Source organism: Pipra filicauda, unplaced genomic scaffold, assembly GCF_003945595.2.
Source record: "Pipra filicauda isolate LSUMZ 115617 unplaced genomic scaffold, ASM394559v2 scaffold475_size475193_pilon, whole genome shotgun sequence".
In the NCBI taxonomy this organism is placed as follows: domain Eukaryota; kingdom Metazoa; phylum Chordata; class Aves; order Passeriformes; family Pipridae; genus Pipra; species Pipra filicauda.
Window position 1 is genome coordinate 15,911 of NW_024104615.1, and position 27,268 is coordinate 43,178.

General features: G+C 36.1%; 1 long non-coding RNA gene across 1 annotated transcript in view; it reads left to right on the forward strand.

Moving 5' to 3' along the window:
* Positions 1-27,268, forward strand: part of LOC113993791 — a 104,094-nt gene that overhangs the window by 1,624 nt on the left and 75,202 nt on the right. Inside the window, exons 2-10 of the long non-coding RNA XR_005565426.1 lie at positions 389-728; positions 810-918; positions 2,822-2,900; positions 7,185-7,325; positions 9,078-9,177; positions 11,063-11,461; positions 13,216-13,342; positions 17,331-17,714; positions 25,570-25,705. This is a non-coding gene — a long non-coding RNA (uncharacterized LOC113993791). The remainder of the gene's footprint in view (positions 1-388; positions 729-809; positions 919-2,821; positions 2,901-7,184; positions 7,326-9,077; positions 9,178-11,062; positions 11,462-13,215; positions 13,343-17,330; positions 17,715-25,569; positions 25,706-27,268) is intronic.

Sequence of the window (27,268 nt, forward strand, 5' to 3'; positions counted from 1 at the left end):
ATGTTGAGTAGGGATGTGTGGGAATTCTGTGTTAGGTGCTTTCATCAAAGAAATGGAAAACTGATAATGAATCCTTGCCACTAGTGCAATTTACTTATTAATTTACTGAGGAATCATCTCTTAATCTGAAAGTCATAAAATTTAAATAAAAAAACTTTTAATATTGAGAATGGACCCAATTGCCCTATAAGCAGCTGATAATTTTGAATGCTGTTGGCCACAGATACCCATGCACTACCTTCCCTCACTTTCCTTTCATACAAATAATGAGCATTGCACTAAATTGCAAATATGCTTTTGTCTTTTGCTCAAACAAAGGAGTAAGAGTTGACTTTTAGCCTGCTCTTGTGTGTGATGTTCCTGAGTTCACTGCTTGATTTATTTGCAGATATGGCAAACTGAGAAGATACATTTAAAATACTGCCCGTTGTTTTTATGTACAAGAATCCCAGCCATGAAGGAATCTGAACTAGGAGGAGGAGACGGGAGTTCCTGGCCACACTCTTTTGTTAACATCAGTAAGCCATTGCCATAGGATTGAGTGAAGATGCACCACCTCAGGAATTTTAGATAAAAGGTCACAGCTTGACACCAAGTACAGGGCATTTATATGCATCCATTCCATTTCACAGGGCATCCACTGTCTCCAGGCACAGCTGCAGGACTCTTCATGTATAAATAAATAACCTGCTGTAAGACAGATTATGTTCCTTGGATATCAATCACTGGTAAATACCGTGTTACTACTTACGATGTAAGAATACTAAATGGAAACTCACGAAGATTTCAGATTGCCATTATATTTACAGTCCTGGGGCTTGCTGCTGAGAGCTATTGGATGTGTTTGCCTCTGAATACGGGCTGAAAGCTGTGCTGGGATACTCATTTCTAGCTTGCCTCTCAGATTTTCAAATCAAGGTTAGTCATACAATCCTACCTCTGAATTACTGTAAATATTGCAAAAAGATTCCAATCTTTGCCAGTTGGAATCAGTAAGGAAACAAAACTCCAGACTCCTCCTTTCCTGATTACATATCTGGCAAATGTTTTGGACCAAAGTGTTCTGTGTGTTGTGTGATTACAGGGGCTAGCACTGAGGGAGAAGGAGTTAAAAAAAAAGGTAAAAAATCCCCTGAAGTGTTGGAGTGCCTTCTAGTAGCTGCACAATGAAAGCACAGATATTTTATTCCCCTTTCTTCTACCCAGCCCATCAGCTCTTTTTCTGTCAGCAGTCAGACATTCCTGAATTCCAGCTGCAAATAATACGTCCCTCCATGTGCTGGCATCAAAAAGCAGGGTTGGTTTAACCCTGAATTTTTACCGTCATTCCAAGTCAGTGAGTCCAATTTCTTTGCAATGTGTTCAAATGCTTCCCTCACCAGCCACTCTTCTCCACTGACCAAAACAAAGGTGAGGTATTGTTTACAAATTCAGGAACTCTGTGTTGGACACTGTCAGTGTTTTGAAAGAAGTCACAGTTGTGTGTTCTTAGATGATTCTGACCTTTTTCAATGAGTGCACCTGCTTTTTAATTCCTTATTAGTTTTGGCTTATTTATAAATAATTCCAGACAGGATTCTTTTTTTTTTTTTTATATTCCATTATGTTTATCTCATGGGGGAAAATATAGTTAGAATATACATTTCCCCCCTCCCTCCCCCTTATTTAGTATATCAACAGATTAGCTTGGAATATTTTTTACTGAACTATGAAGATAAGGAAAAACTCAAAGCTTGCTGAGTACTCTTTGGTTTTAATTATTGTTGGTATTAGGGAATCTATAAAGGGATATTTGTTGTCCTTTACCTCCTTGACATAATTGCTCTAATTTTAAGGTTGGATTATTTTAGATCTGTAGCATCCTCACTTAATAACAAAAGAATGGTCACGAACAGAAGAGTAGCCCATCCAGGAAACAGTATCAGAAGAGCCAAAACCATTTTGGCCAAAATGTCAGCTAAGAGGGGGACACAGCACTTCATTAACCTGTTTGTGTCCAGGTGCCCTGGAAAGTAGACCTACAGAAGTAATCTAGCCCAATCAACCAAGCTGCTAAGAGAATCATTGCAACTTGATGCAACCATCCTTTTCCTTAATGAGCTTTAACATAGAACAGTAGAATTCATGCTGACCAAAATTCAGACCTGTGTTGAGGGATGACTGTTTTTGACTGGAGTTTAATGAGTATGATTTTTTTCTAAAGTTTTTTTTAACTTCTGTTTTGATTGAGTTACAGCCACAAAAAATTAATTTCAGTGTGCCTCTTCATTTGTGTTTTCTGTTGTAATATTCTACTTCATACAATATCATGGTTAGTGCACCGTGGGCTTCATAACAGTGAGCCTCCTGAATTTTCCAAGATTGCTTCAGTATGAGGGAGAGATTACTATTTTGCTATTAGTTTCTATTACAGAGTAAATAATTTCCAGATAAGAATGATTTAGCTTACCACAGTAATGCACAGCATTTTCAAATGTAGAAATCAGAAGCTTATTTTTACTACTTCTATTGAACTGTCACATAGGAGAAGGCCATTTATGAATTGAGAAAGGAAGGTGGAGGCTTTTTAGAGGTGTATTCAGCTGATTTTGATACTTTTGAATTATCTCAGCATTTTTTTCAGTATATTCATATTACAGACTATTTCTGACAATCTATTATATGCTTCATTGACCACAAGGTTTGAAATTTGGTTCATATTGGCACAGTAGTGTCATATTTGTAGTGATAAATGGATAATTTTTTTATTAGGTCTCTGTTGTTTAATTTGAGATCTGTAATTTTTTTTGCAGTTCATTACTTCTGCTATTTTTCTGTCTAGGAAAAAGTGATTAAAAGAGACAGAGGGATCAAGGTGCTTTAGACTTGTCCATATGAAGAGATGGACTATCCAAGGAAGGGTAAATGTACTTATATTGTCTATTCATCTTGCTTTAAAAGAATTAATGTTATAGTTTTCTGACTTTATTTTTTTTAGAGAACCAACATTGCTACTCTTGTAAATCTGTTTAAAATGTGCAACCCATGATTCATAATTAGGTAGTATGCTTGCTTAATGCTGTTTTCATAAGTAGAGATCTTTTATTTAGGCATAAATAAAATTTCAACAGAATAGTAGTATTGCTAAATTATAACCTCCTTATACTAAAAGTAATAATACCTCATATCATTATTTAAGTATGTTGTACTATGCAATTATAAGGAGGAAGAAGCTGAAGAAGAGATTAAGCACTGAGAAAATGCTTCTGTTTTATTATTCTGTTCTCTATTATTCTTTATTTACATCAAACCACATTTCCTTGTAAATGGCCCCTGAATCCAAAGTGTTGGTCATGTTGTTTGCCTAATTCTACAGAAATTTATATTTTATATATGTAAAATAATCCTAATCTCAGTCCTTAAAATCATGTAGAATATTTTCATCTGTGTTTTCTTCAAATTGGTGGAAAATATTCTTAGATTTTCCTGTGTAATAGCTGTGAGAATCCACCTTTTATATAGACTGCAATTAAACAGAGTACACAGAGTAGGATTATAGTATGTCAAGAGGACAAAGAAGGGAGTTGCCTACCTGTGGCCAATGAATAGCTTGAGTGAGGTGAACAGTATTCTGTTATATCTAAAGGCAATGCAGAAAAGTAACTGATCCTTAAACTGGTAGTAAAGCGCTTGTTTCTGAAACTGGTGAGTGACAATTTAAAGGCACAGTGTGATGGTGTGATGAGGAACAGGACTAATTTTTTTCCCCTTATTTGAGTCTGTGGCTTATGTGTATTATGTTTCTTTTTGTGTATTTTATGTTGTGAATTATTCAAGTTCCTGCTTTTTGTGTGTATCAAACCTGTGCGTGTTTATTTTCATGAGGAAAATCCATTCAGCATGTGCTTTTGTTTGCTGTTTTTCCAAGAACCCCTGATAGTGAATCATAGAATCATAGACTAATCAGAGTTTGAAGGGACTCAAGGATCGTAAGAGTCCAACTCCTGCCTCCACATGGGGCAACCTCAAAGTTAAACCATATATTAAGAGTTTTGTCCAAACACTTCTTGAACACCATCAGGCTTGGGGCCATGACTTCACTGGGGATCTTGTTTCAGTGCTTAGTCACTTCTTCAGTAAAGAACTTTCTCCTAATCACTGAGTCATAGAATACCAGGTTGGAAGGGATCTCAAGAATCACCTGGTCCAAACTTTCTTACCAAAAGCACTGTCTAGACAAGATGGCCCAGCACCCTGTCCAGTCACAGTGTCCAATGCTGGGAAATCCACCACTTCCCTGAGGAGGGTATTCCAATGGCTTATTGTTCTCATCATGAAAAATTTTGCTCATGTGCCCAATCAGAGTCTCCTCAAGAGTAAGTTGTACGCATTACCCCTTGTCTTTTCCATGTGACTGCTTGTAAAAAGTGCTACATTTTTGGTTACATTTTAGCTTTCTTTCACAATGATTTAAAAAATCTGATTGTTTCTAGTAATGCTAAACTCTTACATTACAGCATGAACAGAAGATCTTTTGCGTAAGAAAAGATGAAGAGTTTCAACTTTACACGTATTTATGAGCAAATGTGTGTGTGTATATATACATGTATAAGTATTCATATAAAACACAGTTTTATGTATATAATAATACTTATATCATGAATAACTGATAAATAATAATACTTACATCATGAACTGTGATGATAAAAATGTGCTAAAACCGGAATGGAGATTCCAGAATAACCAGGTAACTTTTTGTCCTTAAAATTCTGGTGGAAAAGCTACTATTTTACCATTTTATTTACTGTTATAGATTCAGTAGAGCTGTTTTTCATTAAAAGAAAGAATAAGGAGGAAATAAAAGTAATTGAAGACAAACCCTTCTCTGTGGGATTTTTTTGATGGGGCTTACGGTTAGATTTCAGCAGGCACGTGCGTTTGAGATGTTGGTTTGTATTCCAAAGTGTGCTCTCTGTGCTTACCATAGTACGCTGTTGAAATCAAAAAATTGCTTCTAATACTGTTTAGACATGAGATAATTATCCCACTCTCAGATTTGGCTGAATTTGGTCTACGAGTTAAAAAAGTCACTGTACCTAGAAAAAACCCCATGATCTCATTAAACCTAGTTTCCTCAGAAATCAGGCCACAGTGTTAGTATAAGACAAAAAATATGGTGCTTTTAAGAAGGAAATGTAGTCATATGTTTAGCATTTAGATCAGTGTTTTCAAAAAGAACTAAGGATTTTTCTTGGGTGAGGATTGATTGCTGGTGGATCTCATCTATAATTTGTCAGTTGTCTTCATTTATTTTGATACTTGTGAATTTGTAACATAGGCAATGACACTTTAAAACAAAATGCTTCTCCTCCTCTTCTTTTTCTCACTGATTTTGTTTAACTTCAGCTGTGTTGACAGAAAGGAGTTGAAAGGAAGGGAATTTGGACAAATTTATCTCTGTCATAATGGGAGAAGAAAGGCAAGGAAGAGCTTCTAATGTTTTAGCATGCATTAGAATGTTAATAGACAATTATCATAATTCAATGAAAACATTCTGGTTTCTGAGTAGTGTGCCAGTTTTCAAAAACCAAGTATTCCTTGTTGTATCTTACTTGAAAGATATAAATCAATTTGTCTACTAAATCCAGGAGCTGCCAAAGCACATATTTTATTTATCATAGTATGTCCATCTATTTGTCTTTTCTTTTATTGAAAATGTGGGTTGATTTGAGATTTAAAATTGTTAATTTTCTATTCTCTCTCTCTTCACTTGAATGTCCTTTATCTTCATGTGTGCTCAAAGAAGCATGAGTATAACCTTCCATGCTGTGCGTATAAATAACTTCTCTAGCAACTGGAAAGAATTAAAACATGGCATTAACAGCAATAGCTGCATTAGCTGGAATAGTTTACCCAGGATATGTTAACTGATAAACTTGTATCTATTTAAGAAAAATCTAATTGGATACTTTTGTTACATAAACTAAACCATATTATTATAATAAACCATATATAAAATAATGAATAGAACATAATTTTTTATAATGTCATTCAAATGAGATGACTTGAAGGTAATTTCTACATTTTAAACATTTAGTTTCATGAGATTTCCTAGCAATTCACCAATCATAATGCCTCAAATGTTTGCCATTATTAAGAAACATTTAATGTACGATTAGATCAGTCATAAATATTTTATATGGAGAAAATATATTATTTCAGGTACTTCCCAACATCTTTATGCCTGTAATTCTGTGCATCTGCATACAAATAAAAGGGATGCTCTATTAGCATATTGCACTCCCACTGCATCCTTCTGTTTTGGGTGAGTCAGTTTTGAAACAATCTGAAGATTGTTTCAATTTTGCTTCCAAAGTCAGCGAGATAAGTTTTGGGAGGACTTTCCTTCTCTTTTGCTGCTACTGTCATCTCAGCAGCCTTTTAAGTCAAGTTATGGCTGTTCCCAGGCACCTGAAGAGCTGCCCTTGACTGTTTGTAGCATGGTTGTGCCTAGCACTGCGAGGGACAGGTTCTGCAGCCTCCTTTTTTTCTTTTTCTAGGCAGCAGCCTGGAGACTGGGTTGACAGATATGGAGACCTCTATGACAGACAGGTTTTGGATTCTTTTCTAATGAAAAACCCCAGTGTTAGGATGTCCTAAGGATGGTGTGGGGGGTTGAGGGGTTGTGGTTTGGAGGTGCTTTTGCTCGGTACTTTAAATCACCTTTTGAACTGTATCACTGTTGATGCATTTGGTGTTCCTTCCCAGGGAAGACAAGGTTTGCACCATGGCAGTCCCATATGAGTAAGGCAAATAAGTCTTCCTGAAGGGGAAAGCGGAGAGGAGAAAACTTCATTTCATCTCATATTTTACAGCCTATTATGGCAGAATTGCTGCGAACATAAATATTTTAATTTTTTGACACATATTTTAAGGGAAAAAAGCGCAAACTTTCTGAGGAAATGAGACATGGGGTTTTTTCCCCCTTCATTGTCTTTGCCTTTTGTAGTCAAGGAACTGCATACCACCTGCATTGCGCCCTCATCCCTCCTGACTACTACTTTCATTTTTTATGATCCAAGCAGCAGTTCCCAAAGTTTCTCTCCCAGGGGCTTATGACATGTATTTGAATTTTTATTCACTTGCAACAGTCCAGACATTCCATGTGTTAGTGACCACATTTGTAAATACACCCCATCTTACAGCACATGGACCTTAACAGAGGAACTACTGCCTGAGCAGAAGCTGGCCATGGGCAGTCACCAACATGAGCAGCCTGGTGTGGAGCTTGCAAGAGAATGGTCACAGTTTTGCAAAGAAATAGCACACCTCAGAAGAGATGCTTGGTAAGATTGCTCTGCTGTGTGCTTTAGGGCTGTTCTTCACTGTAGAAGTTTAATAAACTCGAAGGAATCATAGTGTCTGCTCTGTAGCCTGCCTGCTCCGTTTATTCTCTTGTTATCTGAGAACAAAACAGCGCTGTGGGTATATTCTGTTGGGATCATATGTTAACTAAATTTCCTTCAATGACTTAAAACAGCAATAATGCTAGTTGTTAAATGGAGAGAAATAGTATTCCACAGAACCATTTAAAACTGTTTAACCAAATGGAATTAACAATAATTTTTTGAAGGTTGTTTTCTAGTTTAGTTCTATCCTCTGTTTTCTGCAGTTTTGTGCATCTATAAATTTTGCCGAGTCTATTTTTGTTGACAGGCAATATTGGTCTTCATTTGAAAGTCTGATTAGTTTCCTATGAGATTTCTTGATATATAGTAAAAGTGTAGTTATAACTTCAGCTTGAAAAATCCCACCTTGACTGTTTCATTGCCTCTGTGATAACCTTAAATATCTGCGTGGTCCACATGCTACCACATGAGTGTTGAAGCAACAGCACTTTTTAAAAAAATTAACAAAATTGTTAAGAAAGAGAAGGTACTAAAATAATAAAAAATAAAAATATGTATCTTCTTATGCAGAACATGGGATTCTTATGTTTTTAAAATAGTTCTAGCTCTATACTTTGCAACACTTCTTTTACATTTTATTTTCATTGAGCTATGGATTCTCCTTAGTCATGTATACTAACACAAGCAGCAGTCCCCATTCAGTGAATGCATAGGAGGCTATTATTAAGTTTAAGGGTAGGAGTGGTGCCTTTGCTTTTTTGTTCTCCTTTTTTTTTTGGCAGACAGGAATTGGAAAGAGAGAGAGAGAATAGGCTGACAATATCCTTTCTTGATGTTTAATGAAAAGCTCTTAAAAGTCCCCAGCATGACAGAATTTATTTTCTTCCAGCACCTACAAAAGAAACACAAAGTTGTTTACAATACCACTATTTTACCATTTACTTCCCTTTTTTCTCTACATGATAAACACAGTATTTCTTGTGTAAGAAGACAATTTCTCTTCTTCATACACCCTGTAAAGTAATAACAGCCATTAGTTCCACTGGTACCAGTTCCACTGGTACTAATGAGCTTCTACTGATTTCATCTTGTGGTTAATTTTACTTTGGAGTCTTGGAAAGACATAAAGTTTTCACAGGTTTTGTGCCTGAGCTCTTTCCCCATGTTGGCTTCTCTGGTGCATATGTTCATGCCACAACCTGTCCCTCTTTAGGGATGTGTGCTTGAGGTCTCTCCCTTTCACCAGAAGTCTCTTTTGACAATACCTATGGAAACAGTGTGTTTAACCTCTCCACCCCAAAGTTAAATTTCTGCAAAACTAACAGTTCAGAAAGTGATTAATGAGAGCAGACTAAAAGAGCAGATAGTATTGACTGTGTTAACCTGTTTAACTCAAAAATTGGGTTAAAAAAACCAATAAAAATTAAATGTAACCTCTAATGCTTCTTTGCCATGTGGTATAGGAAGTGGGAATCATTCACAGTAAATTATAGTTCTAAGGAAAATGTATACCATTATGATAAATGTGATATAAATAGGTAGATGGGCTGGCTTTCAATGCTGCCTATTACTAAGTCATTGTCCAGCCCCAGATTGGCTGTACTGTAGTGAGTCATGAATAAGCAAAATTCTGGTGGCTCAGAAATTGATAGTATAGTGTGTTTTTAAAACACTTATTTTTTCTTTTAGTAAAACGGTAGAAGCTGAAACTAAAGCAAGAGCAGAAGTTTCCTCCTTTTCTCCTTGAAATTCTTTTGGAAAGAACACTTTTGACTCTCATTTTATAAAGGTATGATGAGGTAGATGTTGCCTCTCTGGTTGCAACCACCATCTTAATTAATTAGAAAAACTGGGGAACTCTCTGGGTTTGAATGTTGTTTGAGACAGAAGTTGGAGATTAGCCATCTCATCTGTGATGGTACTTGTCTGCATCTTGGAAGAACTCATAACTTTTGGTTTAATTTTTGTAATAAAAGTACATTTTTGTGAAACTCAAGTCAGGAAATGGAAAAGTGACTGTTCTCAGGGTAACACTAGCTCAGATTCTTTACACAAATAGATTTTTTTTCTAGTAGATTTCTAATGCTTATTATATTACCATTTGTTTCGCTCTGCATGGAAGAAATTTCCTTTTTGCAAGGTATACATTGCTTTCTGTACACTGTCAACAGCTAAACAGTACTAATAGCAATGATTAAAGGATCAGATGTACAGGTTGGCTAAGTTCAATTGGTAGAAGTAGGTTTTCATTTCCTGAGTCTTGATTGTGGATTATATTGATGTAATCTTAATTTTAACTGTGTATATTTTTTGAAATGTAAATATAAAACAACACATCCAGAAAATGTCATCAAGTGTGAGTGAAATGTGCTAGACTGTGTATCCCTCCAATTCAAAAACAAAAATCAAGGAAATAAGCAGCTAAGTTATTTGATACCCTGTGCTTCACTCAGGTCTGCATCTCAGCCTTATCTTCCTCCCTTCCATCATGCAGAGCTCACATATCATTACCCCCCCCCCATGCAAGTACTTTTGTAATCACGTACAATTATTATTTGTCTACATACTGAATAGAAATTATAGAACTGAAGTTTATAAATTAAAACTGTCACAGAGTTCAACTACATTCTGTGTAGTTCTGCTCATGAGTTGTGCTGGCTAGTGGAAGCTAGACAACGAGATCACGTAGCAGGGCTTTCTAAAGTTCCTCTCAGTGTTTTTCTGCACTTTGAGGACTGAAGATTTGTCCTCAGCGTTGAGTGTGCTGCCCTCTGCTGCTGCGTCTCTGCTTGTTGTAACCTCTTCTCATGGGAAGCATTCCTCATTCGGGCCAGGAACCTCTTTGCAAGACCCGGGCTGATGGAAATGAGGTCAAGCCAGGACCAGTGGGTGAAGATCAGCAAGGCCCAGATATACCTAAAGCATAGCATAGGAACAGGCCAAGGGCTGGAGGTTAAATACAGCTCCTGAGCTGAGGGCAGAGGCAGGTTTCTTGCAGCTCTTTTCCCAGCAGCCAATCCAGTGGTGTTACTGGAGCTAGCCTTAAGCACAGGTAGCTAAAGCCCAGGACGAGTTGGGGGAAAGGCTGCAGGATGCCTCTCTGCCTCACTCAGGGCTCTGACATAACCTGTCTCTTCAGAGGAGTGTACTGATGTAAATAGAGTTTAATGACTGTCTCTTCCTTCCCTGCTGAGAAATGGTGAGAGAACTGAACCAGGACGCGTGGATTCGGCACCAGTGGGAAATTCTCCCAAATAGCATTTAACTCTTATTGGTCACTTTTGCAACCTATACAGTGAGATTTCCTATCATCAGAAGAGCAAACATGGGTCTGAACATTGCAGATTTGATGACAGTTCTGATCTTAGTGACCAATGTTGTCAGGGGAAAGGGAGGAGGTGATGTCTTGTGCAGAACGCTAGAAAACAGAGGTGAAAGGAAACTGAGCTGGAGAAAAGTCAACTTTGAGAATGCTTTAACATTCTCAACTCTTGTAATATACTTATTATAAATCTGGAAATTCTGCATAGATTTCAAAAAATAACCTACCATCCAGTATTTGACACTTTCGCTGCTCCCTGAAATTGTAAATTTTCCCTTCCTGTCTTAAGCTTAATGGACTGCAATAAGCAGCCTAAATATTTCACCTTTCTTTTGTCATCTGTTTTCTGTAGGAGTTGGGAAACTGTGTTGTTTAACAGAGGAAAAGTGAATAATTGAGAAACCTTGCTTCCTTTTCTCATGGATGTGAATGGCAACAGTAACTAATCAATGAGGAGGAGACCAGGAGACCTGCATCTGTTGATTTTTGTTAAGCAATGGAAGAAAGAAAAGAGAAAAAAGTGGTTTTCTCCTTTGTTTCCATTGGAAAAAGGAACAGCAAGTAAACTGTGATGTAACATCATTAATATCGGTCATAGAAGAGGATATGTTAAAACAACATAATTCCAGATGTTCAATGAAGATTGGCTAATTGAAAATCCAGTTGCAAAAAATGTGCCCTCAGGACTCTTTTTGTCACTGCAGTTCATCATGTGGAGTGGTAACTTTTGTTTCTTCTCAATATTAATAAGGTGATCCATTTTATTTCCTAAAAATGAGTTAAAGATGATGATTTTCTCTTTTTAAAGCAAGAAAGCAGAAAAAAAATATTAGAAAAGGACAGGTCTAGAACTGTTATTTGGGCATCTTTCAGTCTGTGAGGAGGACCCCTGTGGTGTTGTATTCAGAGACATTTTTTCACTGTCTCTAAGTGAATCTTTTCTCAAAGATCTAAATTTCAGTTGTCAAAACTTTCTCCTTTTAGATATAGCAACAGAAGACTTTAAAGCCAGGGGAATAACCTTTGGCTTGAATTTAAATGCATATCTCCAGGGATTATAAACGCAAATCAGACTACTTTCTGCCCAACAGATTTTGCAGGTAATATAATATAGTTTAGAAATTCTTTTCAGAGCCACCTTTGCCTGATCCACCACCACACACACGCTTGAGTAAGGTGAAAGAAGAAACCTCAATACTTCTGAAGACCTCAGTACTCCAGACAGAAAATTACAGCATTCCCTTGCACTGATTCTTGTATTTCACCCTACATCAGTTCTGCATGTCTTTGGCAACTGGTGTTTGTTTTCACTTCTCTTGTAAACTGAGTTACTCATAACTGTCTGTCTTGGTTTCATGGTAAACAAAACTTTGCTTCTTTTGCTTTGGGTGGTTTGGTTTAGAATTCTTAAAGTATTTTTCTGTTTCAGAAGAGGAGGTCTCTGAAAACATGGGCAGGTCACCACAAATTGATGCTGCATGACACTTTAGTTGGCTGAGAGTATGCTGAGGAGCTGTAACATTAGGGTTGTATGTGTGTGTATATCTCTGTATAATATAGATCTATGTATAGAGTCCTGGTTATGGCTTGTGTGTGAGTGTGTGCATACACACACGTTCTTCTCTGTGGGGACCTTTCTAATTCATGAAGTGCAACTTTTCGCCTGCACAAGAGTTTTCTGGAACTGTGGTTGTTCATAAATATCATTATACATCAAGGAATGCTAACCAAATGTCCTTGTAGGCATTTATTATCATTTTGGTTTCAACTCTGTTGTGCATACGTTGTGTTCATCTCAGTATAAGGACTTCTGTAGCATTGGCTGGTGTTAGATATCAGGCAGAAGTTGGCCTTCCCAGGTGATGTGCTTCTCTTTCTCAGAAAGCTAATGTTTTGAAGGAAGCTTTGCTCAGAGTTCCAGCTGCAGTGCCACAGCAGGCACATAATCCCTTCAAGAAATGGAATACTATGGGGAGCACATGTTAAAATGCTTATGAGAAGGATGTATAAGTGTCACTAACTGAAAGAAATGAATCAGTTCTTTTTACTTATATTGAAAAGGAACAGGCTAAAACAGCAATTCACCCCATCGTGGACAGCACAACAGTGATGTACTGTTTTACCAGACTAGAGAACTATACAAGCCTTTGCATGTGTCACACTGCAGTATTTTTTTTATTCAGCATACACATTAAAAAGGAAAAAAAAACAAAACAAAAAACCCACAACACTCAAGGTCAGACAGACCAAATAATGACAGGCAATACAAATGCATTTTTATACATAAACAGAAAAGGAGTGGGGAAGGTCTTTCTCATTATGCCAAATAGCAGTCTGGCTATGATTTAATGCATTTGAAATTAAGTCTGTCTCTTCATCTGTACATTTTTACTAGTCTGCAGAACAGACTGGCAGGCAGTGTGAGCAGATGCTTCTGGTTGGATCAGGATAAAATTCTTTGTGCTGGCTTTTTGGTCTGATAAAATCTTTTGAATCTTTGTGCAGGATGACAGCAGCAGTGAGCTTTAGGTGTTTTCCAGAGGAAGCATTGGACCAAATAAGTCTACTGGTGTGTCATCGTAGGGAGTCTGTAAAGGCAGCTTTTGTTTAAACGTCTCTGCTTACTGCATAGGTAAAGGACAATTATGAATTCATATGACTTTAATATCTTTCTCTTTCTTTCCATTTCCTCATGGCCCCTTAAAATATGTTTAGAGAATTCTTGTCGTTTTTTCATGCAGTCAGTACAACATCTGGTCCTTTGAGGATTTACAGTATGTGAAATCAACACCTTATTTCATGAGTAATCCAAAAAAAAGGAGATTGTGGTTTGGTGTTTTTTTTTTCTTTGGAATTAGAACCTACTGGAATTAGTGACCTACTTTCACCTCCTGCTGTCTTATATGTGTGGGTGTTCCTGGGCAGTTCTAGTGGTAAGAAATTTATCAATAGTCAGACTCATGGAGTCTCAGATCCCTGTTTCTATTCCACAAGGAAGCCCTGACTATAATGACCTTTTCCTCAAAAGTATAGAAAATGTGTTTTGCAACCGGCTAGTATGAATTGGCATCTATCATGCTTCAATAGATAACAATAAACAAGTGCCTACAGAATGACATGAGACACAGTATAAACAAAATATGTTTGGAATTATGGCTGGGTGTCATTGACTTAAAATATTAGAGGTGCAATTCATTATTGTTGATGGGAATAATTTAAAAGCTTGAATTTTTGCTTTAAACCAGAAAATAATTTACAATCCCTGAGAAGTGATTATGCTTACTTAAAAATCAGAATAAATTGAATTTGATGGAAAGGATCAAGGAGTTAAAAAACAAAAACAACAACAACAACAAAAAAGTGTTTAAAAATGCCCTTCTTGGTAATTCTCTATATGCATGATTTTTCTTTGTTCCCCTTTTTTTGTTCCTTTTTCTTTCTACTTAGAAGCTTTGTTATCTGGATCTTTAGTTCTTCCTGCTCCTTTCATATCTTAGATGCTCTTTCAGCAAGAGTTTATGGCCTGTGAGCCAACTGCCTTTTTCTTCTTTAATTATGGAAGCTGAAGGCCACTTTGTCTGCCCTGAGTGCTTAATTGAAGGAGGACCATGCATGCTTTTTTGTTCCTGACTAGCCTGCCAAGAGTATGGTGCACTGCATAGAAGGGACAACAGCTTCTTTGGTGATTTCTTTTTAACTAGCATCCTGGAGTAAAGAGAGAGCCAATAAGGAGATTATAGTACTCTGTCCCTTATTTAGGTCTAGTCTAGGTTAAGTATATGTAGAACGTTCTTCAGTTTTTCTTTTACATTTGCAGAAGATAGGGAAAGTACTTTTTTTTAAAAGAAGTTCATTTAACATCTCCTGTGTCTGTCTCTCCCATACCAAAAGGGGAAAGAGGTTTTATTCATGAAGAATTTCCCAACTTTCTACTCTTTCATCACTAAGTGATATTTTTCTCATTAATTTATTTTGAAAGCAGTGTGTGTGTGGTCACTGCAAGCTGGTTGTTTGGCCTTTTATATACCATCCCTATGAATCAGCCAGAATATGACTTTGAACAACAATTACCTCTATTCAAGTTATATTATTTATTTGCCTTTGTTTAGGATATTTGCCCAATTTGATATCTGAGTCATTGTTTTATAAAAGGCATGTCTTTAAATAAAACCATTAAATACAGTGATAAGATTTCTTAGGAGAGAAACGTATTTGAATTATTCTTACAGTATTTATGCTAAAATGACAATCAGACACTCTAGTTCTACCCTAAGATACTTGCTAAATTGTTAGTGGGATTGAGCTTGGCTCTGACTTTTCAGAACATGCAGATCTTATGACTGAGTCATGAAGGGTGAACTGTCACATATCAAAGCTTAATTATTGCGTGTTTATCCTTCAGTCGTTCTCCTCTGATCTTCTCATACTAAAAGTCAGATATTTCCTGTTGTGATGCCTTTTATTTTCCCAGGAACAAACCCAAGGATGCCAAAGGAAGCTGTGGTTGCAGTTTAGTGACAGAATACAAAAAAAAAAGCGATAATTAAGTTATGTTATGAATATTGGTTATAAATTATGTTGTCTCATGTAAGCACTTGGGGCTTCTGTTGTCTTTTTCTTTCTACTGTATCATTTTTCACAATATTGGAAGCTTGGCCATGTGCAGAGATTTTCTTATCTGAGGATACCAGCTGTTTACTGGAGGTTGAAACTAGTTGTTCCTTTCTCAAGCAATGTCTGTCACAAGGAGACAAAAATGTGTGTATGACTAGATTTGTTTTCATAATGACAAATGTAGTTTAGTTGGGAAACTGATTATAATAATAGAAACTAGACTTTGAAAAGCAACTTGAAGATGTGATGTAGATCCGTTATTTTTTTTAAGGCTACTCATTTTAAGGCTACTGAGAATATTTCACTTATGTAGATAATGTTTCAAGTATCTAGCAATAATGTTAATGTGGGAAGCCGATATTAAGAGTAGGATGCATGCTTTGCTGATATGCACCCAAATTATATGCTAACTATTTAATGTATTATTTCCATGGAATGAGTACATAGAATGCAAATGTAATATAAAGCTGAGACATTAATCTTCTTCAGAATACACAAGTATCAGCACAGAAGTGCGGTAATCTCATTAGACTTTCTTCGAATAATGTTGAGGGAAGATTTTGAATCGTTGCTGGTTTAGAGGCATGAGCAACAGTTTGAGAGTCAGCTTCTATCAGATTTGGGCTATGCTTTGAACCATGTTTCAAATCCCAGCCTCGAAATATGACAAAGTCTAGTATTAAGGGAGCGCTGTCTTAGTATGACCTAGACAGGGACTCTACTGTGTGTCATGCTATTCCTTCACTCCTTCAGATGGTCAGTGTTGCTTGCTGTTACTCTGTATTAACTCTGACCAAATTAAGGGAGCAATCTCTCTGTAGCTATGAAAGAACTCTCTATCTCCTGAAATCAGCAAACTGCTTGGTGTTTATTTTACAAACTGTATGCATGGTGCCTGGGCAGGCCAGTTACTTCAAATTCCCTCAAGGCTTTGATTATGTTCTCAGTACACTGCTGCCTTTTTTGATAGTCCTTCCACCAGATGAGGAAATGGAGCAGGTGTCGTATAAGCAAAAAAACTCTCAACCCAAACAAACAAACAAACAAGTATATGAGAAAAGTAAAATTATCTTGGTCTTAAATTATGTTAATTTGCATTTTAGCATGCTGGAATTGTAAACTTTCAAGTTCTCTTGGTTCAGTGTGGCCTTTATACATTCACTTATGTGGTTATTTTGCTCTCCTGACAATTGTAAGAGAGAGGCAAGAGAGGCAGTGACAGCAGGCCTAAGGAGGTGACAAGTATATTTTAGCATGAAGCTTGCTTTCTGTGATTTAGTTTAATCAAAATCAATAGGGAAATCCCTGTTTCTGCTTTGGACATTATTAGCCCATGCAAAACTTTGCCATTTCATCTCTTTGCTTTGCCTGACATATTTAATGGATGTGGCCATAAATGAGTCCATGTCTTTAGGAGAAGAAAGTGTTGTAGATTATTAGAAGATCCAATTTTCCTTAGAAAAAATCCAGACTCCTCCTTACGTGATCCTAAGTATGTGGGAATACATTGAAAGAAATACCACTTTATTTCAGATGAGAAGACCAACAGAATGTCTGCAGATTCTTTGCAGGTTGAGTCTCTCTCATTTTAAGAAGACCCCAAGATTTTTTCAGGTCTCTGCACTGCTTAGGTACTGCAATATCAACTTTTAAGGCACTGTTTGGGATATTTGGATACACAGTCTTGGACATGTAAGACCTGAGATACCTTATCAGTTTTTTTGTTTGTTTGTTTCCAATTCTGTAGTCCTGTTTTGCCCCACTGAGTCTAAGGCTGCTTTGGAAGATTGGGGTGACTGTAGGTAGAGTTATAGGTGATTGTCCGTGTTTTCTTAAACACTGATTCTTGCAATTCTTTTACACAATGATGCCTCCAAAACACATTGAAGAATTAAGATAATATTACTATGTTTAGCTTTGCATGCAAGGGGAGATCTGGTTGTACATAAAAGAATTCAAACAGAGTCGTCATACTAACATTTAAATCTTTTTTCTTTCCTGCACAGCACCACTGTGGGTGTGTTATATAAATTGCGACAATGGAGTGTATTTCAGATCCTTCATCTCAGAGGCCATCTGTCATTGAAAGTGACACATTCACCTGCCCATCACTTCTGCAGCAGCATGTGTGCTAGACAGGGTACATCCCCATGAAGTTAACAACAGGAACAGCTCTTCATACAGCTGACTTTGGAAAGACTTAGTAATCAAGTCACTCTTTCAGATGTGAGCAAACACCACAAATAGATCGTTCTTTCTGTCCAAGAGAACACCAAGTGCTTTCCGCTTTGCTTCAGAAAAGAGCAAACTAGTTCCCTGAGGGATATTTTTTACTCAGTAGAATCCAGCATCGCCTCCATGGGCACTTCTCTGCTCTCCCTGACCCACAGGTAATCACAGAACTCTAATAATAAAAGTTATCCTCAAGTCCTAGGATCTAGACAGGATTCAACATTTTTATGATTATCAGTACTTACATATGTCTCTTCATTTCCTTTCCACCTCTGTATTTCTTTTAACTCTGAGGAAGAGAAATAAGACAGGCATGCTGTTGACCGTTTCTAATATTGTTTGTCTGGATCGTTTTTTTGTTTTGAGAATATGTTCACATTTCTGTATTTGTCTAACTTTTCCTTGTTCCAGTTTAATACAAACTGTGTAAGTTGTTGAAGGAGGAACTTGACAGTGTGGATATGTGCTCACGATTTGCTCAGAGAATTCCAACTATGGATCAGAGACTTTTCTTTCTAATCAGTGACAATGTACATAACCCTCTGTCTGCTCTAAATGTTCTTGTCTGTAAAATGAGGTTTTACTTGCCTCCCTCCCAGTCATGTTGAAGCTTAATTATTGTAGGTAATAAATGCTAAGTATTATTTTAAGAGATCAATTGTTTTCTAAAATGATGAAGTTTGGATCTTAATTCACAGCTTTATGCGCTAAGGTTCAGTATTGACTACTTTAGATTTTCACGAAGCCTCTCCTGAATTTAATAAGGGATTTAACAAAATAACTCTTGAAAATACTTCGGATTTGTCTTAATAAAAAAATAACTTGTACTTGCATAGAACTCATAGAGCTGTGCACATTATCAGAGTTTTCTTCAATGACATAGTCTTTGAAATGCAAATGTTGTACAGGTCTTCCTCATCCAAAGAATATATGGTTGTTATTTTATTACCATATGTAAAATGTTTTTCTGCAGATATTTTCTTAAATTATTTTCCTCAGACTCCAGCATAAAGAAAGAACATCATTTAAAATTACACTCGTGGCATTCTTTTAACATTTCATAAGTAAGAATAAATTACACAGTTGAAATGGATTCTATTTTTTTTTAGGTTGGGAGTGCAAAAAGTAAAATGTTGGGGTTTTGGGGTGCCTGGCTTTGCCCCTCATCATGTTAGATCATATTTAATCCATTTCTCAGCATTCCTTGGAAGATAAGCATTGCATTTCTTTGTTTTTTTGTTTCAAACCTGCTGCAAAGCGATCACATTTTTTTAAAAATCAGAGGTATTACTGGAAAACTCTATCAATAAAATTAAAATATGGAGCATAAAACCAAGAAACAATATGTGTTCTGCAAAGTTTAGAGGACTTTAGGAGGATCTTTCTGCAGATACTTTATATACATATATTGTAAAGTTAGCCATGTTTGTGTGTATTTGTTTTGAATATGATTTTCCTTTTTCTCTAAATACTGTTCTTGTACTTTTTCTTAAGGCCACTTCTTGCTATTGTGATATCTAATTGAAATTAACCTTACTTCAGTTGGGGATTCTGAGAAAGTTCATCCCATGAATTCTTCCAATCTAAAGGTTGTCTAAAGCTCCAAGATGAAAATGTGTTTGAAAGTGTCATTCTGTCATCTGCTACAATATAAACTTCTTTGGTAGTGTTAAAAATCATCTCTGTAAGACATAGAACAATCTTGGGGTTCATGTCAATGTTCTGGAATTCTCCCAGGAGCTAAGAATCATCACAAATCTTGTTTTAATGTCTGCTTTCATTGTTAGGAACATTTTTGACCTTGCCTGTGTAAATACACAACCATATATAGAAAATAATAAAATAAAACCCACCACAGCAACCTTCGTCTTAATCCTTCAGACACTCTTCTCAGGCATGAAAAAGGGCAGAGGACCAAAGAACATGATATGTTTGAATCATGTTTCTGGATGCCTTTTTAGAAAATGCTCAGATGTTTTTAAGTCGAGAATTTAATGTGTGGATACTTGTGCCAAAATTGGTGGTAGTGGTCATTGTTTTTAATGCATGCATTGTAGTAACTTCAGATAGTTGCGTTCACAGCTGTTGTAGATGCAAGTACAGAAGTAGTCATGCATAAGCACACGCTCGTGTAATGTTCAAAGAGACATGGTTTAAAAAGGATTTATCTCTTGGTAATTAGTTGTTGATTTCCAACAATAAGAAGATGCCCTTGTACCTTGGTGCAGTTAGGTACAACAGTAATGGAATTAAGGTTAGTTGTCTTCTAGCAAAAATTTGCAATGTCTGAAAATAGTCTTTTTAAAATGAAAAGTAAAACGTGTTTGAGGATTTTCTGTGTAGCACAGTTCTGTCTCTCCATCTATTTGAAGGGGGAAATCTGTGTGCAAATTTTCTCCTGAACTGGCATAGGCAGTTAGTTGTGTCCTTGATTCTGAGCTGGCACTCTTCTAGATGCATCTGATGCTTACATTCATTAAGGAAGGTTTTCAGCAAACAGTTTTATATCCACATATTTTAGCAAGTTGAGATGTCACTGAAAACAAAGCGGTGAAGGACTTCCATATTCTCTGACACTGACCCAAATAAAGTGAGTGTTTAAATCTAGGAGCTTCAAACTAGCTCTGAATGATTAGTCTGACACTTCATGCTGCACCTCCTGTACTTTGGTAATTTATTTTCTTCAGAGGAAACAAATGACTTCTTAGACTTCACTTACTGTACAAGAGAAACAACTTTGTGGTCTTAAAGATTGTCTAAAAGCATGCTTTATTTTTCTTTCCAAATATATATTTAAAGATCTCAGTGGAGAGCTTTGGTTGTTCTTTATCAAGAAATGATGGATACCTTAAACAGGGAATTCATAATGCTACTGGCTTTGATGCTGGCGAGTAGAAAATACCCTACTGGCTTCCAAAGCTGGTGGGTAAATAAATCAGGAGCCCATTTAGACATGAGAAAATGGAATGAAGATGCATCAGGGGAAGTTCAGATTGGGCATTAGGAAAAGGTTCTTCACCAAGAAGGTGTTTGATCACGGAAATAGGCTTCCCTGGGAAGTTGTCACAGCACCAAGCCTGTCAGAGTTGAAGGAACATCTTGATGAAGCTCTTAGTCATCTGATTTAGTTATAGGTAGTCCTTTGAGGAGCAGTGAGTTGGACTCAATGATCCTCATGGGTCCCTTCCCTATGATTTAAGAGTGCAGAGTTTTTGATTGATTGAACTAGGACTGTACATTTTAAAACATTTTATAGTTCATGTATCATGGTAGGTTGCAGATTGTCAGTCTTCAATTAAACACACTTTGTGTGGAGGATAGTCTTGGAAAATTAGAGAAAGTAGTAAATTGTTTTCCCCAGAAGAAAAAATTAAGAAAATATACATGAGTGAAACAAGGGATGTTTCTTTTATCTTTTATAGGATAATATGATCCCTCCCTGTGTGTCCAGGAAAAATAATTTTTATTTCTTTTGGGGGGTAGTTTGCACGCTGATACGTGGAAACTAGTAATTACATAGTCTGTTTCTTTGGCCACCTAGTCTGCTCCCCAGCCCCTTGCCACTCTGATCTGGAGGATGAGAAAAAGGATCTCATGATGAAGAACAGTTGAGGAAGAATTCCCTTTAGATTTTTTTTCCCAGTGTATTTTAATAAATAAATGTGAGATCTAAAAGTATTGGCATCTACTGCCTGAGCTAAAAGACAAATAATGTCTGCATGATGTCTACCTGAGGTGTGTGACAGGAGGAAGAATCGTCACACTCTGAGCTTGACTTATTCTTCTTGTTTGATGAAGAGAATGAGTGAATGTCCAGGATGCCTGTCAGCTGCATGATGAAGAATCATTTATATTAAAAGAGATTTAACTGAAAGTGTACAGCAACAAATATTTACTTACTTAGGTAGCACATTCCTGCTGTATTTAAGAGTTTTCTCAAAGGAGAATATCCAGAGCCGTGTGCAAAGAACCATGAAATTCTTTTTTTTATGTAAACTGTTAGTCAACTCTTAATTTCAAATGCCCTGTTTAGTCCCAAACAGTTTTAAAAAAATACTTAGTTTGTGTCTTACTTCTAAAAAAATAATTTAATAAGGGTTCCTTGGCTCAGGGAAAGACTGTGGATAAATTCAATAGTTTTATACAATCCCCGTAAAGTCAGTTGCCTTGCAGGAACCATTTGGACATCTTATATATGTAAAGTTTGAAAATAAAGTGCTGTGAGAACATGATTGAGTGTTCTAGGTAGGATGAAACTTGACTTCAATGATTTTTGTTTCGCAAAAGACAGATTTCTCATCCTTACTTCTCCAAAAAGGAAAAAAACCTTTTGATATTTTTTTTTTATTGATGAGTTATTTTTAAGGAACAGCATTTCCCCTTTGTTACACAGAAATTCTTCTAGATGATTCAAGGTTTGTGTTGAGGTATGTGTGCATGCAGGCTTTTAAAATAACTACGGTGTTTAAAGGGAGTGTGAAAAGTCGTACTCCTATTGGAAAGTCAGGGTTCTAGTCACTAATGTTTAGAATGTGTTATTTTTTTCTCAATGCATGAAAAATCTGCACCAAGACAGTATTTCTAATCATAAGTCCTATAATGTTGATTACTTGAACACAGTGCCTAATTCACCCATTAGATGACCCTTGAGATGGTTCTGATGGAAAATAAGTATGAAGCATCGGTTCAGGTTCTCGTGGGTTTGCTACAAGTGACAGTTTGGTGGCTGCTTGCCAAGGGGTAACAGGACCTTTGGGAGCTCACCTAGCCCATCTTTTTGTCCCAGGGCAGCAACAGCTGTCTCTGCACCTTTCCAAAAACTACTGCATCTGTCTGTATCAGTTTTGGCTGGGACCACTTGTGCAGTATGTCAGTAATCCACATAATCTTAGTAACTGTCAGCTTTTTAGTTTAAATTTCTATTGGTAATCAATTTACATTTAGTGCTCCACTTCCACCATGCTGCAAACTCTTTCTTCCAATAAACTTTATTGAAAGTATTAACATACTTTATGCTCACAGTTAGTGCCTGTTTAGTGGATGCAAATGCCTAATGGTGGATTTTAATATCCCAACAACAAAAGTCAGTTGTATAATTCCCCATATGAATAGATGACAATAAAATAGTTTTCCATAGATAATCTGTTTGGAAATAAATGATTAATTGCCATAAATACATCCAAAAGTAAGTTACTTGATTTTTCTCCCATTTTTTCCCCTCTAAATTAAAATATCTGCTAAACTCTACTCTATTCCGTAGATTTTTAAGATATTTGTCCCTATAAGTTTTGCATTAACTTTGCCAATTTGGTATGAAAGTAAGGAAACTCATTATTTTTATAGTCACCTGGAAAATTTCCAGCTCAAAGAGTTTTTTAATATATTTATCTCTACCTGATAGGAATTCAGTATTTTGAATAAGTTAGACTGTTTCTGACTCACGATATAGAAAATCTCATGAGAGTGAAGCAAATGGCTAGGGTTAAACCACACACCCAGTTCCTATTAAGCTGGTTGAAAAAGGGATAGGGAAATACTGTGCTTGCATTCTCCAATCTAAGGACTACATTTTTAAAGGCATGATAACTGAATAGAGGTGTTTACTTAGCTGAGTTCTGTTTTGTTGAGAAGATGATGGTCTCATTTGTTTAGCAAGGGGTTAAACAGAAACTAATCCTTTAGGCTTACTTTGAAAGGTGGTTATCTTTCTAGCAAGAGAAAGCATTGTTTGCTTTGCCAGAAACAGTGTAATTGTTCCTTAAACCATCATGCTCTCTAAATAGATAAACTTCTTAGAAAGAGGAAGAATATAATTGGCATAAGCAACGTCTTTAGAAGATTCCAAAAACTAATAAAAATGCTTTCATTTATATCTAACAAACATAGGCATTTTGTGTGATGTAGGCTGTATTACAGCTTTTTGTGAAGAGATTATTTTTTGTGTGTGACAACTGCTTTAATATAGAAGTATCATAAGTTATGGGAAGCAGAACAGTAGTATGGTTGGCTCAAGTTAATTACATTTATTCAGATGAAATGCTGTTCTACTGTACTCTTCAGGACAAGCAGAGAAAATACTGAAACCTTTTTTAGCCAGTATTTATCTCTTTCAATTCTTTTTGACAGTTTGTGTTGCATGTGTGCTTTAGCTACAGTGCTTTTATATCGACAGTTGGTAGCACAAGCCTTTTAAAGCACAAAGGGTAGCAGTACTTCAGCCAATCTGTGATAAAAGGGAAAAAATGAAATCACTATGGAAACTGCAGGAAGAATCTAAAAGCTTTCTTTATAAAGTAAACGTCTGATGTTTGTGACTGCGGGGGCAAAAAATTCATAAATCTGTACGATGCTATCATCTCTGATTTGTTATCGCAGCAAATGCCAAGTCTAAGCAGTCTGACCTTAGCCTTATTAAGTGCTTTCTTTTCAGATACAGTTATTATTTGACAATAGAGAGACTGCAGTGCTATGAGGGGGAAAACTAATATATTTAAAATGTGTGTGTGTCTGTGTGTCTGTGTGTGTCTGTGTATGTGTATATATATAACTATCCATCTTTTTTACCCCGTGAAGCTTATAGAGCTGGGAGGGCTGAATGTGGGAACTCAGGGACTACTATTCTGAGCACAATTGAGAAAACTATGTTTCGTCCCATTGCATGCACTTGTCTTTGATCTCAAATTGAAAATCTCTGAGCCTCTTCCTCCAATCCAAAAGCAAATAAATACTGAGAGAAAAAACCTCTCTCCTCTCAGCACATAGGGCCTTTAATACTGAAAAATGAAGGTGGGTGTAAGAGCTCTGATGAACCTGTTTGGACAACAGACAGCAAAAAAATACCTGTCTCGGTGGAGGAGTTTAAGAGCACTGCAGAGATCATCAGACAGTGCAGAATATCTTGGCTCACACAGGCCATTCTCTTTATCTCAAAACAATACCAGCCAAGCTCCTCTGTACCTAAAACTGAAGAGCTGCAGGAGCAGAAGGACAGTAACTAATACAGCTTTTAAATTTGAATCTCCTTGTTTTTACTAAGAAAAAAAAAAGAAAAAAGAAAAAAGATACATGAATTCAAAACAAGATAAGATATCTGGTAAGTCTTTTTATTCCGTTTGGTTTCTTTAGATGGAAGATTTTTCTTTTAGTCATATGTATCTGCTGTAAACAATATTAGGGCTTCATTGATTGTGAGGTTTTTGTGAAGTTTTTTAATTATGGAAAAATTTCATGCCTGTTTTTGCATTTACGACTTTGATAGCTTTTGGATTTCTTTTTTTTTGTTGTTGTGCTGTAATTAGTGTACAAGCTTTACAAGTTTGATGTTTCAAGATGTTCTAAAGAGCACTGTTGTTCCCAGGCTCTTGGAATATAAATATACCCATTGGTAATATATATTATTGTATTTTATATATATACACACAATAACAGGTTTTAGTATTTGTTTTAGTATGGCAGTTTTAAAATATACTGATAATGACTGAAGCCAGGCAAGTACTTTCCGACTGTTTCAAGCTCTCTAAACAGTGTGAATATTTTAACTCTTGTTCAATAAGTTTATATATGAAAATTTAATCTATGACAGATGACAGTATAAAGTTATTTTTCTATAAATGTAAGAGGCCAGAAGAATTCTTGATTATATTCTGATGTCATAGTACATTGGTGAATGCTACTATAGTGTGTGCTTATACTCTGAACAGAAAGATTTCAGGTTAACAGTAGAAAAACACAGACAATACAATTCTGTCTAAAGCAGGTCAGTCTTTCATTAATAAATATAAATCTAAAAAATGATGATTTTGACTTATTGGCTTCATTGCAGCTTTTTATGCGTACAATGAAAACCAATTATCTGGGGGGGAAATTTGACTTTGTGGAATGTAATTAAATTGCTTTTTAAAGGCTTCCTTAAGCAGCACTAGCTGGAGGGAAGTCCAATAACATTTTTAGCTCTGAATTGTAATGACTTTGCTACATTAATAAATCAGGTTGTGTTCTGACTTTTATCAAAAGATTCCAAGGAAGAAAACTATCCACAGCAGGTTGAAGCTACAGGGGGAGTCCTGAATTGTTTTTCTCCATCAAGCTACTTTACTTCAAAAAGTGGACCTTCAAAAACAGCAATTCCCGTGGATCAGTGCTTAAAACGGTAGGTCCAAATCCATCAAAGATGATTAAAACAATTGATAAATATTAATTCCTGCTAACAAGTGAATTATCAAACTGGAATATCTGTAATGTAGTCTGATTATTTAAATCAGTGTTCTTAAGGAAGCAAGGGGAAAAATTCTATTCATGCTCATCACATTTGGGGTGGTGCTGGTGTTGTTTTGTGGGTTTGGGATATGTTTTGTGGGTTTTTTGTTTCTTTTTTTATAAAGAAAATATCTTGTTCTATTTATTCTGTTTATCTCTGGTCTTAATATGGAACTGGGTACAAGACTGATCTAAAAAGTAAACTTTTTCAAAAGAGATGGTTCAATTCACTCTACAATGTGTGTATATGTCCTGTTGCTGCAATTCATGTACTACTAGTTAGCTAGGCAAGCGTTTGGGCTCAATGTTGAATGGAGTGAGGTTTTATAAAGTATGTATTTGGGACTCAGAATCTGGAACTTTATGAAAAGAAAAGCATTTGTTTGAACAGTGTTTTGGTCTGTTGATATTAACTCTACAGTAATCGGGGAGGAAAAAAAAAGATACTGCCATCTACTCATTTTTCCCAACAGAACACATATCAAAAGTGTAATCTGTAGGAGGAACATGAACTGGTGAAATGTACCTCTGATGTTGGTTTCCTATGCTTTTATGCAGAATGTTTGTAATCATCTTGCTGAGTCGTAATCCCTGACATTTGCTTTCACAAAGCATCTTGGGGAGAATGCAATACCCTAATTATGTTTCTGTAAAAGAGTTGAGAGGAAAAAAAGTTGTGCTCTTTAGCACAGCATTTTAATAATATACATATAAAATTTTGGGGAAGACTAAGGATACTTAATCAACTGTAATTCCAGGTTGTTTTATATTGCAGTGTACAAATATAGTTGAACATATGTTAATTGTAAGTTCTTTTCTGAACTGTGTGCTGTACTTGCCCACATCCAAAGCAAAACAGGCACTGTCTCCAGTCTAAATATTTTTATATCTTTATGTTTTCTCTCTTACATTTTCCAGTATTTTCTGAGATAAATGAAATCTAGTTACCACATTTTAAATAAACTATCATGGTTAAAAAAAAGTTAAAAAATCAATGCTTTCTCATATGATGTTTTACAGTAGCTTTTATATTAAGAAAATGAAGATCAAGAATAACAATGAGTTAAATTTGAATTGCAGCTCGTGAAGATCACCTCATGTTATGTTCTTTTATATAGGGAACTAGCCATAAACAATGTGAAGTTGTAAAACTGACTTCTGATCTTGGGGGAGCTCACTTTTTATAGATAGGTTTGTCCACAAACTGAGGCAAAAGGTTAATTGAGGTTGCATATTTGAATACATTATGTGCATTTCGCCTCTATTAGACAGTTAGTTACTGAATATCTGGTATGAATAATTTCTAAATACAAAGGTATTTACTACAGAACCATTAAAATGGAATCTCCAAAGGAAAATGGATATGTGATACTGGTATGCGGCTTTGTTCACAAAGTGGGGCTGTGTGGGTTAGCTGAAAGAAGTGACTCCAGCAGTCTGTTCCCAAGCAAATTTC